The following is a 14,945-nucleotide window of genomic DNA, read 5'->3' as shown; positions in this document are numbered from 1 at the left end:
CAGCTGTTCCACTGATGATCATATAACTGGCCCATGCAGACTTGGGCAAAACAGTTTAACTAGAGAATTTCCATGCAGGGATCAACCAGCAAAACTGAGATTCTTGATGAAAGGATAATTTTGAGTTTTGTTTTGTTGGCTTCTGGTTTCTGTTCATTTATTTAAGGACAGGGTGTGGAGAATCAGAGCTCTGATCTATGTTCCTGGAGGCAGGAAATAACTTGAAGCTGTCTGAGTGGCAATAGCTGGAATTACTGTATTAGATTGACTTAATCTGTTATAGAGCATCCTAATAACCTCATTTTAATTAATTACCTCTGTAAAGACTCTGGCTTCCCAGGTGGAGCAGTGGTAAAGAATCCACCTGCAATGCAGGAGACTTGAGTTCAGTCCCTGGGTTGGGAAGATCCCCTGGAGTAGGAAATGGCAACCCAGTCCAGTATTCTTGTCTAGAAAATTCCAAGCACAGAAGAGTCTGGCAGGCTACAGCCCATGGGGTCCCAAAGAGGCATACACAACTGAGCGGGCACACACACACACACACACACACACAGCCTCTGTGGCCACTACTTAACTCTGCTGTTGTTGCTCTGAAGCAGCCACTTGCACCCCATGGACAAATGTCCACCAAAACTTCATTTTTAAAAATCAAATGGCAGGTTGGATTTGGTCCAGGAGACACAGTTTGCTGACCCCTGCTCTAGATATTTCTCTTTTCAAACATACCCTCCATGGTAGGGAAATCATCACAGTTTAGTGCCAGTGATTGATAGTTTGCAGGACAGAGCTCTGTCTTCCAAAATTCAAGGCAGTGGGAACAGTCAAGCCCCTGAGCTGCATCCATCAAAGAGAAAAAAGAAGCAGGATGCCAACTTTGTGCACTAGAACAAAAAGATCATTTGAGGAAAGAAAGAGTAAGGAGAGACAATCCTGACAATTAGTACTTTCTAGCTCAAAGAGAATCATTAATGAGGGGTGATGTCCAGTTATAGGGAAATGCATGTCAATCTTCTAATTTACCTCTAGTAAGCCTCTCAATTTTAGAAGGGGTTCAGATTATAGTTGATTGAAGAGTTAAAACAGGTAGATGATTGTTCCCCAGGATCATCTCCCTTACCATCTCAAGGGCAAATGGGTTTAAAAAAAACTCACTCAAGGATATGGAGAAAAGGGAAGCTTTGTGCACTATTAGTAGGAATGTAAATTAGTGCAGACACTGTGGAGAGTAGTATAGAGGTTTCTCAAAAAAACTAAATGCAGAACTGATATATGGCACAGTGATTCCACTCCTGAATATACCAGATTGGCCAAAAATTCATTTGGGTTTTTCCATAAGATGTCAAACCAATTTTTGGCCAAACTGATACATATGAAAACACGAAAATACTGATTTGAAGAGATACATGCAACCCAGTGTGTTCATAGTAGAATTATTTATAACTGTCAAGACAGGGAAATAACCTAAGCACCCATCCACAGTTGAATGGATTATATATATGTGCAATACTATTCAGTCAGGAAAAGAGAACACAATTTGCCATGTGTAGCCATGTGGATGGACTTAGAAGGCATTATGCTAAGTGAAATAAGTCAGAAAGAGAAAGACAAATACTGTGTGTTATCATTTATATGTAGAATCGAAAAATACAACAAACTAGTGAATGTAACAAAAAGGAAGCAGACTCACAGATACAGAGAACAAGCTATGGTTACCAGTGGGGAGGGAGGGGCACTATAAGGAAGAGGAAGTGAGAGGTGTGAACTCTGGGGTGTAATATAGGCTCAAGGATGTATGGTCCAGCACAGGCGACAGAGCTGATTCTTCCTAAACTGTAAATGGAAAGCAGCCTTGAAACATTGTACAAAACTAAAATATATTTTAAATATTTCACTCAAAGGCTCGATGGTGTCTGGTCAAGTCAAACCTCAGTCCATGTGGGCAAGAGGGGCAATCAGGAAGCAGAGATGGAAGAAGTGTGAACCCAGGAGGTCCTTTCTCAGTACAGCGGTATATTTCATAGGAGAAACACTCCTTTCCTCAAGACTTTTCAGTGATGGGTTTATGTGCGTTTTCAATGTGGAATCTTAGGGTCTTTTGTGGGATGAATCACCAAAGCAGTGAGTTTCTTTAATGGCATCTTTTTATCTTTAGAATTTACATCTTTCTCGTAGATTGTAATCCCTCTACTTCATAAGAAGAATGCCCTTCAAAATTTTAAGACTTGGGATTTTTCAGAGAAGAGAGTCACAGTCTTATGGTGTTTGATTCACTTGGAAAAGTCCAAAATGTGAAAAGTAGTAGAGAGAAATCTTATTGGCTCTTTTCAATTTTGAAAGTTAAAGTCTATATAATTCCAGTCTCTCCCAACTTCTTGTTTTCCTATCTTGGAGATCAGTAAGAGTTTTTGGAGCCTGGAAGACATTCAGCCCTCCTTGAATCCTCCAACCCTGGTCACCATGTCTAAGAGCAGCAGGGCGAGTGGAGGCGGCATCTGTGGTATTGGGTATTTTGGAACTGATTTTAAGGTTCCCTAGATGTACCACTTCATGGGACACAAGTATAGTTTCTAGATAGGTTCAAAACAAGTAAGTTTCATGACTCTTTAAAGAATTTATAGAGTAAGGGACTGCTGATTCCTACTATTACAAACACCTGAGAGGCATAGTGCTGATAGTATTGGATATAAATCTAAGCTTTCAAATCAACTCTTTTCATGCCCAGAGACAGCAGTCTCTCAGGTTTTAAGCTTGTTTGAATCTATACTGCTTATGTGAGCACCTCTGATACTCACTTTTGAATTGTTTAGTTGCTAAGTTGTGTCCCACTCTTTTGTGACCTCATGGACTGCCAGGCTCTTCTCTCCATGGGATTTCCCAGGCAAGAATACTAAAGTGGGTTGCCATGTCCTTCTCCAGGGGATCTTTCAGACCCAGGGATCAAACCTGCATCTTTTTCATTGGCAGGTGGATTCTTTACCACTAAGTCACTCACTTTATTGGTTCCCTATTCTCTATTGGAACTCGACTTCTCTGAAAGGCAACTAAAAATTGTTGATTATTTCCCCCACAGGTGATCTCAACTTACTTTTAAGTTCTGTGAAGTGAATTTTGATTGCTAGGAGCTGTTTCCTTTTTATCCAAGTGGAAAGAATATGGAAACATATCTGCCTTGCCCTTCACATTTGATTGATACTTTTCACTTTGAAAGCTAATTATATCTGATGTGAAGGGAAAATGGGATTCAGAAATATGGGTGTTCTTTTCATGAATTTTCACTCTGAAAATGTGGGTCATCTGTTCATTTTGTGTGTGTGCCTCAGTTTACTCGGGTGACCTACTAAGGTAATGTTCCATTTCTTGTCCTCTAAAAGGAGTGAATGAACTGACCATTATAACCCATGATCTCAGACTCTCAGCCCAGGAGGGACCTCCAAGATCACTCTGTCTGACCCTTCACTCATTAGAGGAATGCTCTCACAGGGTCCATGACATGTCGTGGGCAGTCCCCGTGTAAACTCTTTCAGTAACTGGAGCCCTCCATGTTCAAGGCAACTATTTTGTATCTTAATAGGTCTAATCATTAGAACCTTTTCGCTTATATTCATACACCTTTCTGTTATATCTGCCTATTTATTGTTCTTGTTCTGTGTTCTAAGTCATTTCTGTCATGTCCTACTCTTTGCGACCCTATGGACTGTAGCCCACCAGGGTCCTCTGTCCATGAGATTCTCCAAGCAAGAACACTGGAGTAGGTTGCCATGCCCTCCTCCAGGGGATCTTCCTAACCCAGGGATCAAACCCACATCTCTTACGTTTTCTGCATTTGGCAGGTGGGTTCTTTACCATTAGCACCACCTGTCTTTTGAAGCAAAGCCAAATAGATGGGATTTCTACTCTTTAGTTTGATTTCTCTTTTACAGCCATTTCTGTAAGTTTTTTGAGCCACATATTGAAGAGCACTCTGGAAAAAATAAATGTATTATTACAGTTGTTGTGGTCAATCCTGCTATTAGTGAAAAGTGAAAGAAAGTGAAGTCACTCAGTCGCGTCCGACTCTTTGCAACTCCATGAACTGTAGCCTACCAGGCTCCTCCGTTCATGGGATTTTCCAGGCAAGAATACTGGAGTGCTATTAGTGAAGTCTCAATTAAACAAACAAAACATGTTCTGACAAAGTCAGAAACCTATTGGGTATCGATGAATATATTCATAACTATCTGAGACACAGGTAACACAAGGTCTGCAGTGCACATCCCAAAATCCTGCCTGGATGACGGCTTCTGTCCCATCTGCAGTGTTTACACAGCTAATGAGGTGGCTGCATTTTCAGTCTGACTAGGAAGTCAAAGATCTGGGAGTCCCAAAAGGCTTTCAGATGGGATACTTTGGATATGTTTATCAATGTTAATCAAGAGGGACTTCCTTGGTGGTCCAGTGGTTGAGAATCCACCTGTTTGTGCAGGAGACATGGGTTTGTTTGATCCTTGACCTGGGAAGATTCCACGTGCCTCGAGGCAACTTAGCATCACAGATACTGAAGCCTGCACACCTAGAGCCATTGCTCCACAACAAGAGACGCCACTGCGGTGAAAGGCCTGCACACCGCAACTAGAGTGTAGCCCCGCTCACCACCACTAGAGAAAGCCTATTGGCAGAAACGAAGACCCAGTGCAGCCAAAACCAAAATGTTAATCAAGAGATTATAGCACGTGTTGGGAGAATTTTTATCAACTCCCCCACCTTAGGGGACGGAAGGAGTATTATTTGTTATTTATTTGTTCAACAAATATTCATTGACTATCTCTTATGTGCCATGTGATGTTATTAGATATTTGTGTTAAATCAGAGAACAAACAGACAAAAATCCTTTCCCTCAGGAGGCTTACATTCTGGTGAGGAGACTTTTTAGTTGTGCAAAAAAACATCAAAATAAGTAAATCATATCATAGGTTAAAATGTGGCAGGTGCTTTAAAGAATATACAACAGAACCAGGTTGGGACAGAAATACTGGGAGGGTAGGGATAAAGGTTGCAGTTGTATGTAGGGTGTCAAGGTGGGCCTCCTAAGACTGACAGCTCCAGCCCGACAAGAGGCCTATTAGGAATGACCAGAGAAGTAAGGAAAAAACCAAGAGAAAGTGAAATATAAAAATGCTGTCTTGAGTGTTTAAAAAGTCCAAGTAGAAATCACTGTGCGTGCATGCCTGACTCCTCACCGTCCCTTGGACGGTAGCCCTCCAGGCTCCTCTCTCCATGGGATTGAATCTGATTCTCCTATGTCTCCTGCCTTGACAGGCAGGTTCTTTACTGCAGGCACCAGCTGGGAAGCCCAGAAATCACTGGATGTTGCCCTTAAGATGCTTAGTGTGATTTGATCATCGGGAACTAGATTTGTGAGTTTGAGTCTGTGTGCTGAGAGCGGAAAGGTGAGCTAGCTACTGGGAAGAGTGTGGTGATACCGAGGAGGCAGATTGATTCAAAGTCAGAAGGAGTTGCTGTGTAATGCTGGAAGACTTGAGAGATAAATCTGTGTGATGAGAGTCACACCCAAATGAACAGCCCTTAAGCCAAGAAGGATGGGCCTGATCCAATATGGGGCCTCCACATTCCAAAGAGGAGCATGGAGCCCACCAGTGTGACCAGAGAAAAGAAAGAGGCAGAAGGAAGAACTCCCCGTTCTGTCTATTTTATCTGAGTGAGTAGTTAAAATATACATCTCAGGCGGTATCTCTCTGCACTGTTCTAAAAGCAGAATAAATTAGGCAGACAAATCAGAGAGATACTCCCCCGAATTGAGCTGAGAAGGAGTTGTTGGCACATTCTCTGAGTTTTTACCAAGGTTAGAAATGTTGGAGATGTTGTGCCTAGAGCCTTAAGCCTAAGGAAACTCACTGCAGAACCAATAGACAGAATATAAATTCAGAAGCATGCCTTGGGCCTAGAAAGACAAAGGATGAAGCCTCTGCCAGAAGAAGCTGTTATCTCAAGGTTTGTTGTTTAGTCGCTCAGTCATGTTCAACTCCTTGCAACCTCATGGACTGTAGCCCACCAGGCTCCTCTGTCCATGAAATTCTCCTGGAAAGAATACTGAAGTGGGTTGCCACTTCCTTCTGCAGGGGATCTTCCTGACCCAGGGATTGAACCCGAGTCTCCTGCATTGCAGGTAGATTCTTTACTCCTGAGTGACCTGTAGGTCTATTGAAAAGGATATTAAAAAATCAAGATCACAAAAGGGACCATCTTGTCCTTGGAGTCTTTGGAGCCATCCTTGTGATAGACTGCTACAGCGGTCTGCCTCCTGCCGTGGTATTCCTTCCCTCACAGGGCAGTTTCTTTGGGCACCTAAGTGGGTTTTGTGTACTCTGTTGTCAGAGACCTGTAGAGAAACCAGAACTCTGGGGAAACTTAGGACACTGGGCTGCAGAGTTTAACGGATGGAATCCCCTCATGCGACGGTTTTACTCTTCAGGACTTGGGACAGCTCATTCCAGTTATTAACCACTCAAATAGGTATTTAGAGACCAAGCAAATATTTGAGAACTGAAAAATGCATTGTCTCAAAGGAAAACTATAAAACTGAAATTAATAAGTCCTTAATTTGCACAACATGACCTGATCACCGCTACCTCTTCAATCACCAAATTTAGTATTAATAAAAATCACACTGCACTTGAAAACAATGTACAGATTTTCTCTTTACAAGAATTCCTATGTAGACTCAAGAACTGCCCGGAAACCATCACTGAAGTAATTTAATGATTTAAATTACTCATAGCCATATAATTTCAAAAGCAAAATTATAATTTGAAAATTTATTTTTATAGCATAAAAGTGCTTTCTAATGTGGGATGTTGGTACATTTTAATATGGGTGGTATAGAGTGGGGTTTGGAATCTTCAGAAATAAATCTAGGAATTAAGAAGATGTGAATGTAGCCCTAACCTGAGGCCATATGTTGGATGTCACGGGGACAAACACCCATTTAATCTGCAGTTAGGAAGCCAAGGTATATAAAGATAAAATAACAGTTTCATCACAGGCTTTAGAGAAAAGAGCTCCAGTTCAAGTGCCAGGGTTCTTGATAGGAGAGTCTCTCTCTCTGCTGCTGTTTCCTGTGTGCTGACTCTGCCCAGCTCCCATCCTACCTCCACCCCACTCTCCTTTCTATAACATGGCCTCATTCATTGCTTCAGTCACTTCTTTCTGGAACAAATTCTCACATAGCAATCTCTTCCAGAATGCTTCAGTGACAGAGTTCTCAAAGGCTTTGATTGATGGGATTTGAAACACTCTTTCTTTTTGGAAATATTTATATTTGATCCCTTTTGGACAGACTGTACATAGCTAGAGCTTATCACATTGCTGGAAATCATGGGTAGACGCTAAGAGGCAGCAACCCTGAGCTGGCCGAGGCCTGGGAGTGTAAAGATTAATATCCATTTGCGCTTTGCCATCTTCAGCCCCTGATAACTGTAAATAACGTTTGGAAGAGATTGGGGTGCATCATGATCTATTACATGGTGGCGGTGATTCTGGTTCTTGTGTCTTCAACAGTGATTTATCATTCTCTGCAGTGACACAAATCATGGGCCTCTGCCTGACACTCTGGAATGTACGTATGCTCTGCTGACTGTAGCAGTGATGAATTTGTGTTTATATCCTAACAGTTTTAACCTGAGCTAAACCTGACCCCCTGCTCCAGTTTGGAAATGTATCGAACATGAATTTTTGAAAATCTCTTTGATTTTACTGGTATGATAGTCTTATCCTTTTTTCTACCTTTTTGGGGGACTAGTGAGAATCAATAAAGAGTGAGAAGGTCAAATCTGAGATTAAAAATATTTTCTCAGTTTTTCTTGACCCGTTATCCTTTTAGCACAAATACTATAGTGAGTAAAAGATCAGTGCAGACTTGCCTTGTTCCAGCAATCAACATCCTTGTAAAGTGGAAGAGAACTTTGATAGCTTGATCTTTCAAAATCTGAAAAAGGGTGTGTGGGTTCTAGTGGGTTTCTCCAGTAGTTCAGCTGGTAAAGAACCTGCCTGCCAATGCAGGAGATGCAACAGACGCAGCTTCAGTCTCCGGGTCGGGAAGATCTCCTGGAGAAGGAAATGGCAAGCCACTCCAGTATTCTTGCCTGGAAAATTCCATGGACAGAGGAGCCTGGCTGGCTAGAGTCCACAGGGTTGCAAAGATTCAGACATGACTGAGCACACAGGCACAAACATATGTGGGCTGTAGTGGACGAGTAATTTTGTCTGTGTGTGTACACTTGTTCCAAGAATGGAGTAGGAATTTGAATCCAGGCCTTTTCAGGCTTTCCTTTAAAGCAATGATCTTCTCTGAAACATGATCTGAGGGGTTGAGAAGGTCTTTGTGAGGGTTCTAAACAAAAATGCTGTATTTCTTTGGGGTCATTTTTCTTTCTGTAAATTGTGAGAACGGTATGAAATACCAAAAAATAAAGTCTTCCCTATCTGGAATAATCTTTCATATTCCAATTGATTGCCTTTTTTCATTCATTTGAGAAACCCAAGAATCTTGGGTTAAGAAATAATATTTAAGTTGCAATGATTACATTTAGATGGAGGACTTAGAAATCCTAGAAAAGTGAAAGTTGCTCAGTCATGTCCAACTCTTTGCCACGCTATGGACTGTAGCCTGCCAGGCTCCTCTGTCCATGGACTTCTCCAGCCAAGAATACTGGAGTGGGTTGCCCTTCCCTTCTCCAGGGGATCTTCCCTACCTAGGAATTGAACTGGTGTCTGCTGCATTGCAGGTGGATTCTTTACCAGCTGAGCTACCAGGGAAGCCCCCTAGCAAGAAAACAGCTGCAATTTATACCAAAAACTTGTTTCTTTGGGTATTTATCCTAGATTCTCAGTTTTGTGACAGAACATGAAATGATGCTCCAACATGGCCAAGCAGTGATGAGAGTGAATTTTCCCCAGGGTTGCACCTGTTTAGAGCACTGGCCCCTATGACCCTCAGTCAGCACTGGGTGCCAGGCTTGCCTTACCTGATGCCTTCATCGCATCCTTCCTCACCCACAGATTGTCCCTTGTTTTCAAATGCCTGTCAACAAGCTAAGATGACAGATTTGCCTGTGATAATGTGCTGAGGCAATATGCATTTTAACTGAAGCCTCCTGGAATCAACTCCACTTGTGCTACTCAAGCCTGCAGTGACTTCGAGGGCAGAATTTCAGGTGAACGTGAATCCGGGGAAAAGTGGAACCTCAGTCTCACCCGGCAAAGAAGGTACAATCCCTTTTCTGTCTGGTGTTTTTAATTTTCAGATGTAGAACTCTGAGTGATTCTCAAAACAATAGAAATTTCACAAGGATTATCAAAAGTGATATTAATCTGCTAATTTAAGCAGATGAAGAGGAATGACAATGAATTTTCACTGTGTACCAGTACTTTACACAGTACTTTGTCATATATAGTGGGTTATTAATACCACCCTGGAGCCTTGGCAAACACAATTCTTCACCACATTCTACTTCTTCATAAACATCTTATCTCATCCAACCTAACATAACTCCTAATACTTTATATAACCATGAAATTCAACACTCCACCTTCATTGGATAGTTCTTCTTTTTTCAAAGCCCAATCTTTCTTAAACTCCCTTCATATGACAACAACATTAATTGCTATTTTATGCACATAACACAGACAGACTTCTTCACAACTTTACTTCTTGGTAACTTACAAGTGCGCTGGTTGACAGCATCCTCAATTAGCAGAGTCATTTCCATATCCTGGACATATACATTGATCAGAAAAGATGACAATTTATTTTTAGACAGACGCAGACTGCATATTTTAAATATATTTCCCATTTGGCAAAAATAGTGTTGTAGCTAATGTATGTACAATATTTCCAAAAACATTGGTACTTTCCCATAAATATCTTCCATATTTTTTTCCAGTGAGTAATAAAAAAGGTTGAGGTGGGATGTGTTTTATCCCACCACATTATATCATTCCTATTTTTCCTCTTTGTTGGATGGCAATCAGGGGCCCTGATGCCAAGGTTTGGAAGCAACAGCATCTGGCTCCTTGGCAGATCCTGCAGGCAGACTTGTTGCCAGCCTCTAAGCTGTGTCTGGGTCTGTTGCATGGTTTGGCTGCAGATGGACTCTCTGGGTTGCCTCGTGCTTCTGGAAGCCAGTCCTGGCTTTCCTTTGATTCTGAGGACTTTACTCATTTTTATTCATTTGTGAAGAAGGGCCCATCCAAATGCTTTATGAAACCAACACTGGAGAACATTAATGGATCAAATTTTGCCTTTGAAAAGGCAGAGGTCAATGTGTATCTGGGCAAGAGACATGGCATGCTCAAGTTGGGTCTACACATGTCTGTGTGTCTTTCTATGAACTTCTATCCTAAGGTGCTTGGAGAGAAGCCAGTTATGTGTTATCATCTCTCCGTTCCCCAGGGTGAGACTGTGTGGTTACCTGGAAAGACAGAAACATGGGAGAGCTCAGACTTCCTCAGCGAAGTGAAACCTCCCATTTCTCTTGTCTTTTCAATGAATCAAACTCCGAGGAAATAAACACACATGAGGGAGGTCCTCTCATCTTTGTTCCTGTTGCGTATTATTGCCCATATGAGTATGGGATTCTACCATGACTAGAAAGGTTGAATCGTAAGTCTTAAGTCTGAATTAAGCACACAAATCAAAGCCAGATCATTTTCATCAGTGTTCCCTGAGACTTTGGCCTCTAGGGAAAGACTATTGCATTTTCTTAGCACCACGAAACCCTGTCACTGTTGATTTTTATAACCATACAAATCCGCTAAAAATCTTTATGTCCTGCACATGCAAACACACCCATAGCTTAATTAAAACATAAGTTATTTTTGTTTTAAGGATGATAAGAATTTCATGAGTGCATTCACTCCCACAGTGATTCCTTTGTTAGCAGCTATTTATTGAACATTTATTATTTGCTAAACAGAAAATATTTCTCATGGAGTTTATATTCTACGGAGGAAGCTGGGAAATAAAGCAATAATTAAATCAGTTACCAAGATAATTTTAGATAGTGAGAACGCAATGAGGAAAATAAGAGTCACTGGATGAAGAGTGTGTGTGGAGTAAGACTGTTTGGAAGGATCATTCAAGGAAGCAACATCAGATCTAAGACCTAAATGACAGGGAAAAGGAGCCAGCAAATCTGGGAGAACAGTGGCCTGGGAGAGGACATACGAGGGCAAAGGCAGCAGGATGGGAATGACCTTGGGACATCGGAGGGACAGAAAGATGTTAGATATTACAGCAGAGAGTGAAGAGAAGAGCGAGTGGCGAGAGAGCCTGTGAGAGAGCCAAGTAGGAGCCGGATCATGGAGAAAGTGCTGCCCCACTGTGGGTGACAGCAAAATGAAATGCTTGTATTTTTTTCTAAGAGCAATGGGCAGCCACTGGAAGCTTTATGGAGAGAAACGACATGGTCTTATTTGTATGTTTAAAAATTACTCTTAGGATTCCCCTCGTGGTCCAGTGGCTGAGACCCTGTGAACCCACCACTGCAGAGCGTGGGGGTTCCATCCCTGGTCAGGGGAACCAAGATCCTGAATGCTGTGAGGTGCACCCCAGATAAAATCTTACTCTGGTGACTGTAAAGAGGAGGAAGGGTGGAAGCAGTGAACCAGTTGGAAGGTTGTCGCAATAGCGTGACAGATGGCTTCAGATAATAGAGCTAGTAATACCTGCATTTACTGAGTGCTTGCTGTGTTTTGGGGACTGGTCGTCCTTTATATTAGGTGGATCCTCAAAAAAAGCCTCTGACTTACGAATTCCCTTCCCTATATAATAGGTTTTTAAAAACAAAGGATTTCAACCTATAAATGTCTACTTCAGGTAGGCATGTTACCTCCTTGTGCTATGAAATCAAACCCTAGTAGAAAACCCATTATTTTCCTTTTTGTGGTATGCCTTCAAATGAGAAAGATATGCCAGTAAAAAGAACATGTTTAGATATCAAAGCCTTACCAATCAAATGAATATTTCTTTCACAAATTCTAATTGGGATTTAAAAAAATTGTGGCAGATTGCTCTCAGAAAGCACAAAGAATTTAGACAGCAAGCAGTTAATCAAGACTTAGGGTAGCTTTTTGTGCAATTGTAAGAATGGTGAAGGAGATTCTGCTTCTATTACATAAAGCTGAGTTTTCTGGAAGACTTCAGTTTTTTCCTTCATCCCTAAATTCCAGTGGCTCTTTGAATGCCTCTTAGTATACCCATGGAGAATGGAAAAGGAGAATTTCTTTCCCTGAATTATCAGGTGGTATATTTCACATCTCTTTTAGTCACCAAAGTTATCTGTTTATTTGAGTTGAAAGTTTCTGGAGATTTGAGAAAAGTTAAGTTCTAAATACCAAGAAGTAGAAAAGGGCTCTGTCAGCAAATATGGGTATTGACTGTAGTCTATTGGTTGCACATGTAACAAAAAACATAACAACAATAAGAACATCACTACCACCAAGACATGACTGAGAACGGGGAAGTTGCATCGCAGCGTCTGTGTGGCAGTTGCCACCAGACTTTCGTATCTATGCTAACCTTGGACCAAAGAACATTGTTCTCAGATCATCACTCTACTTAGTTACCTTCGCCAATTCTTTTTTTCCCTCTGTTTTAAATCATTACAAATGTCAATTGCTGTTATTTTTATATTGGTTCCCAATTCTGGTTTCTTATCACTTTCTATAACAGCAAAAGTTTATTCATATAAACTTACATTAAACATCAACCCTCCCCCAATTCCTCTAAATCAGTCTAATCTAATTAAGTTTTTATCCCTAAGAACCATGTAGATGCCTTGACCAAGATGATGCATTCATTTGGACTCAAGTCATCAAATCCTTTGACTTGAAGTAACAGAATTTTTAAAAAATCAGGTATTTGACAGAACTCACAGGTCATTTGTCTGAATATAATTTAATCAATAAAACAGAACCAATTATGTATATATGCTTAATCATAGTATTGAAATCACTTTCATCTGAATTTCATTTCTAAACTAATGCTTTTGGACAAAAGATTTTGCTTTATACTGAAAGTTTGTATGCTCTATCTAGGAGCAAATACGTTTTAAAAATTCTGCTACTTGTATTCTGTCAGTTAAAAATGTTATGTCACTTTAAAGTATTATGAGATCTTCCCTACAATTTATTATTGAAGTATATTAATAGCTCATTTCACAGCATTATGATCACAGATATTAGGGTCCAGGCATAACGTCCTTGAGATTCCTCATTTAGGCATTCCTACTCTAATATAAACACCACAAAACAAAAAGGGGGATGATCTTGAAGACTGAAGTGTTCTTTTGCTAAATTGCTCAGAACCTTCCTAGAACTTTTAACTTTTCTGGTCTCAAATCTAATAGCTTCTGGGTTTCTTCCTTTACATATGGAGTTCTTTGAAAACATGATATTTGAATTCAGATGACTAGGATCAGTTCTAAGAGAGAAGTCTGGCCAGAGAGGGAGCTGTCAGGACCCCCAGCATTCCACAGGCCCCTTCCCTTCACTACAGGCAGCCTCTGGTTGGGTTACACCATGTGTTATGTGAGTCCCGCTTTATAGCATTTAGTAGGCAGCCTAGTGGCACTGTTTACAACTATAAATCTTTCAGAGTCATTTAATCTCCTGGACAGACCATCTCTATAGTGTGGTCCTTAATCCTAGGACCACTCAACACAAACACAGCAGGCTCTATGAAATACCGTGAAGGTTTGTGGAGCCCAGGTAAATAACCCTGATGAGACTGGAACAAAAGGTTGGAGTATATCTTAGTTGTCCCACTGAACACTGCTGCTGCTGCTGCTGCTAAGTCGCTTCAGTCGTGTCCGACTCTGTGCGACCCCATAGACGGAAGCCCACTGGGCTCCCCCGTCCCTGGGATTCTCCAGGCAAGAACACTGGAGTGGGTTGCCATTTTCTTCTCCAATTCATGAAAAGGAAAAGGGAAAGGGAAGTCACTCAGTCGTGTCCGACTCCCCGCGACCCCATGGGCTGCAGCCCACCAGGCTCCTCCATCCATGGGACTCTCCAGGCAAAAGTGCTGGAGTGGGGTGCCATCGCCTTCTCCTCACTGAACACTAACAAACATTAAGCAACTTGTTGAAGTTTCCTCTCCTCTTTCAGCATCTGAAAGTTCCCATCACCTTGTTGCTTTCATTGACATCTGGTGTTGTTCTGAGGATCCTGCTTTCCTTGAAGTTCTCACAAGAAGAAGCTATTTTTATTCTACACCCTACATATCACAAGCTTTAGAGGTACAGTGGGTGTCTTGCTCCGTTTGCTGCTTCCTCTTTTCTTCTTCAAAATCTTTTTTTGAAATAAGTGTCATCGGACTTCATTACTCATTGCTGCTGTGCTGTTTAGCTGCTCAGTCATACTCCGCTCTTTTGCAACCCCATGGACAGTAACCCACCAGGCTCTTCTGTCCATGGGACTCTCCAGGCAAGAATACTGGACTGGGTTGCCATTTCCTTCTCCAGGGAAACTTCTCGACCCAGTGATTGAACCCACGTCTTCTAAATTGGCAAGCAGATTCTTTACCAATAAGCCACCTGGAAACCCCCATTCATTACTCAATTACACCTCCTCATTTCTGGAACATACTGACTTCCCAATTTCTCTCAGTCATTCAGCTCAGGCACCTTGCTTACTGACCTCCTCTCCCACTAACATCACTCATAGTGACTTCAAACTTCATGTTGATGATCCAGCTAATATCTGGGCCTCTTATTTCTTTAATCTCCTTTGCTTCAAAGATCTCGTCCTGTAGAGGCTGGCTACACACTCCCATGGTCATACTCTAGACCTCGTCATTAATGGCAATTGCATAACTTCCAAAATCTCAAGTTCAGGCATCTTATTCTTCCTATTAATGTTCTATTATCCCCCTCAGACAGCACTGTGGC

At 41.5% G+C, this 14,945-nt stretch overlaps 1 long non-coding RNA gene across 1 annotated transcript in view; it reads left to right on the top strand.

Moving 5' to 3' along the window:
• The window catches only part of LOC123333706, a 72,989-nt gene that overhangs the window by 34,250 nt on the left and 23,794 nt on the right, over positions 1 to 14,945 (top strand). Inside the window, exon 3 of the long non-coding RNA XR_006641094.1 lies at positions 9,055 to 9,261. This is a non-coding gene — a long non-coding RNA (uncharacterized LOC123333706). The remainder of the gene's footprint in view (positions 1 to 9,054; positions 9,262 to 14,945) is intronic.

Source organism: Bubalus bubalis, chromosome 5 (assembly GCF_019923935.1).
Source record: "Bubalus bubalis isolate 160015118507 breed Murrah chromosome 5, NDDB_SH_1, whole genome shotgun sequence".
NCBI classification, from domain to species: Eukaryota; Metazoa; Chordata; class Mammalia; order Artiodactyla; family Bovidae; genus Bubalus; species Bubalus bubalis.
Note: the sequence above shows the minus strand (reverse complement) of the source record. Positions and strands in the feature narration are given on the sequence as shown.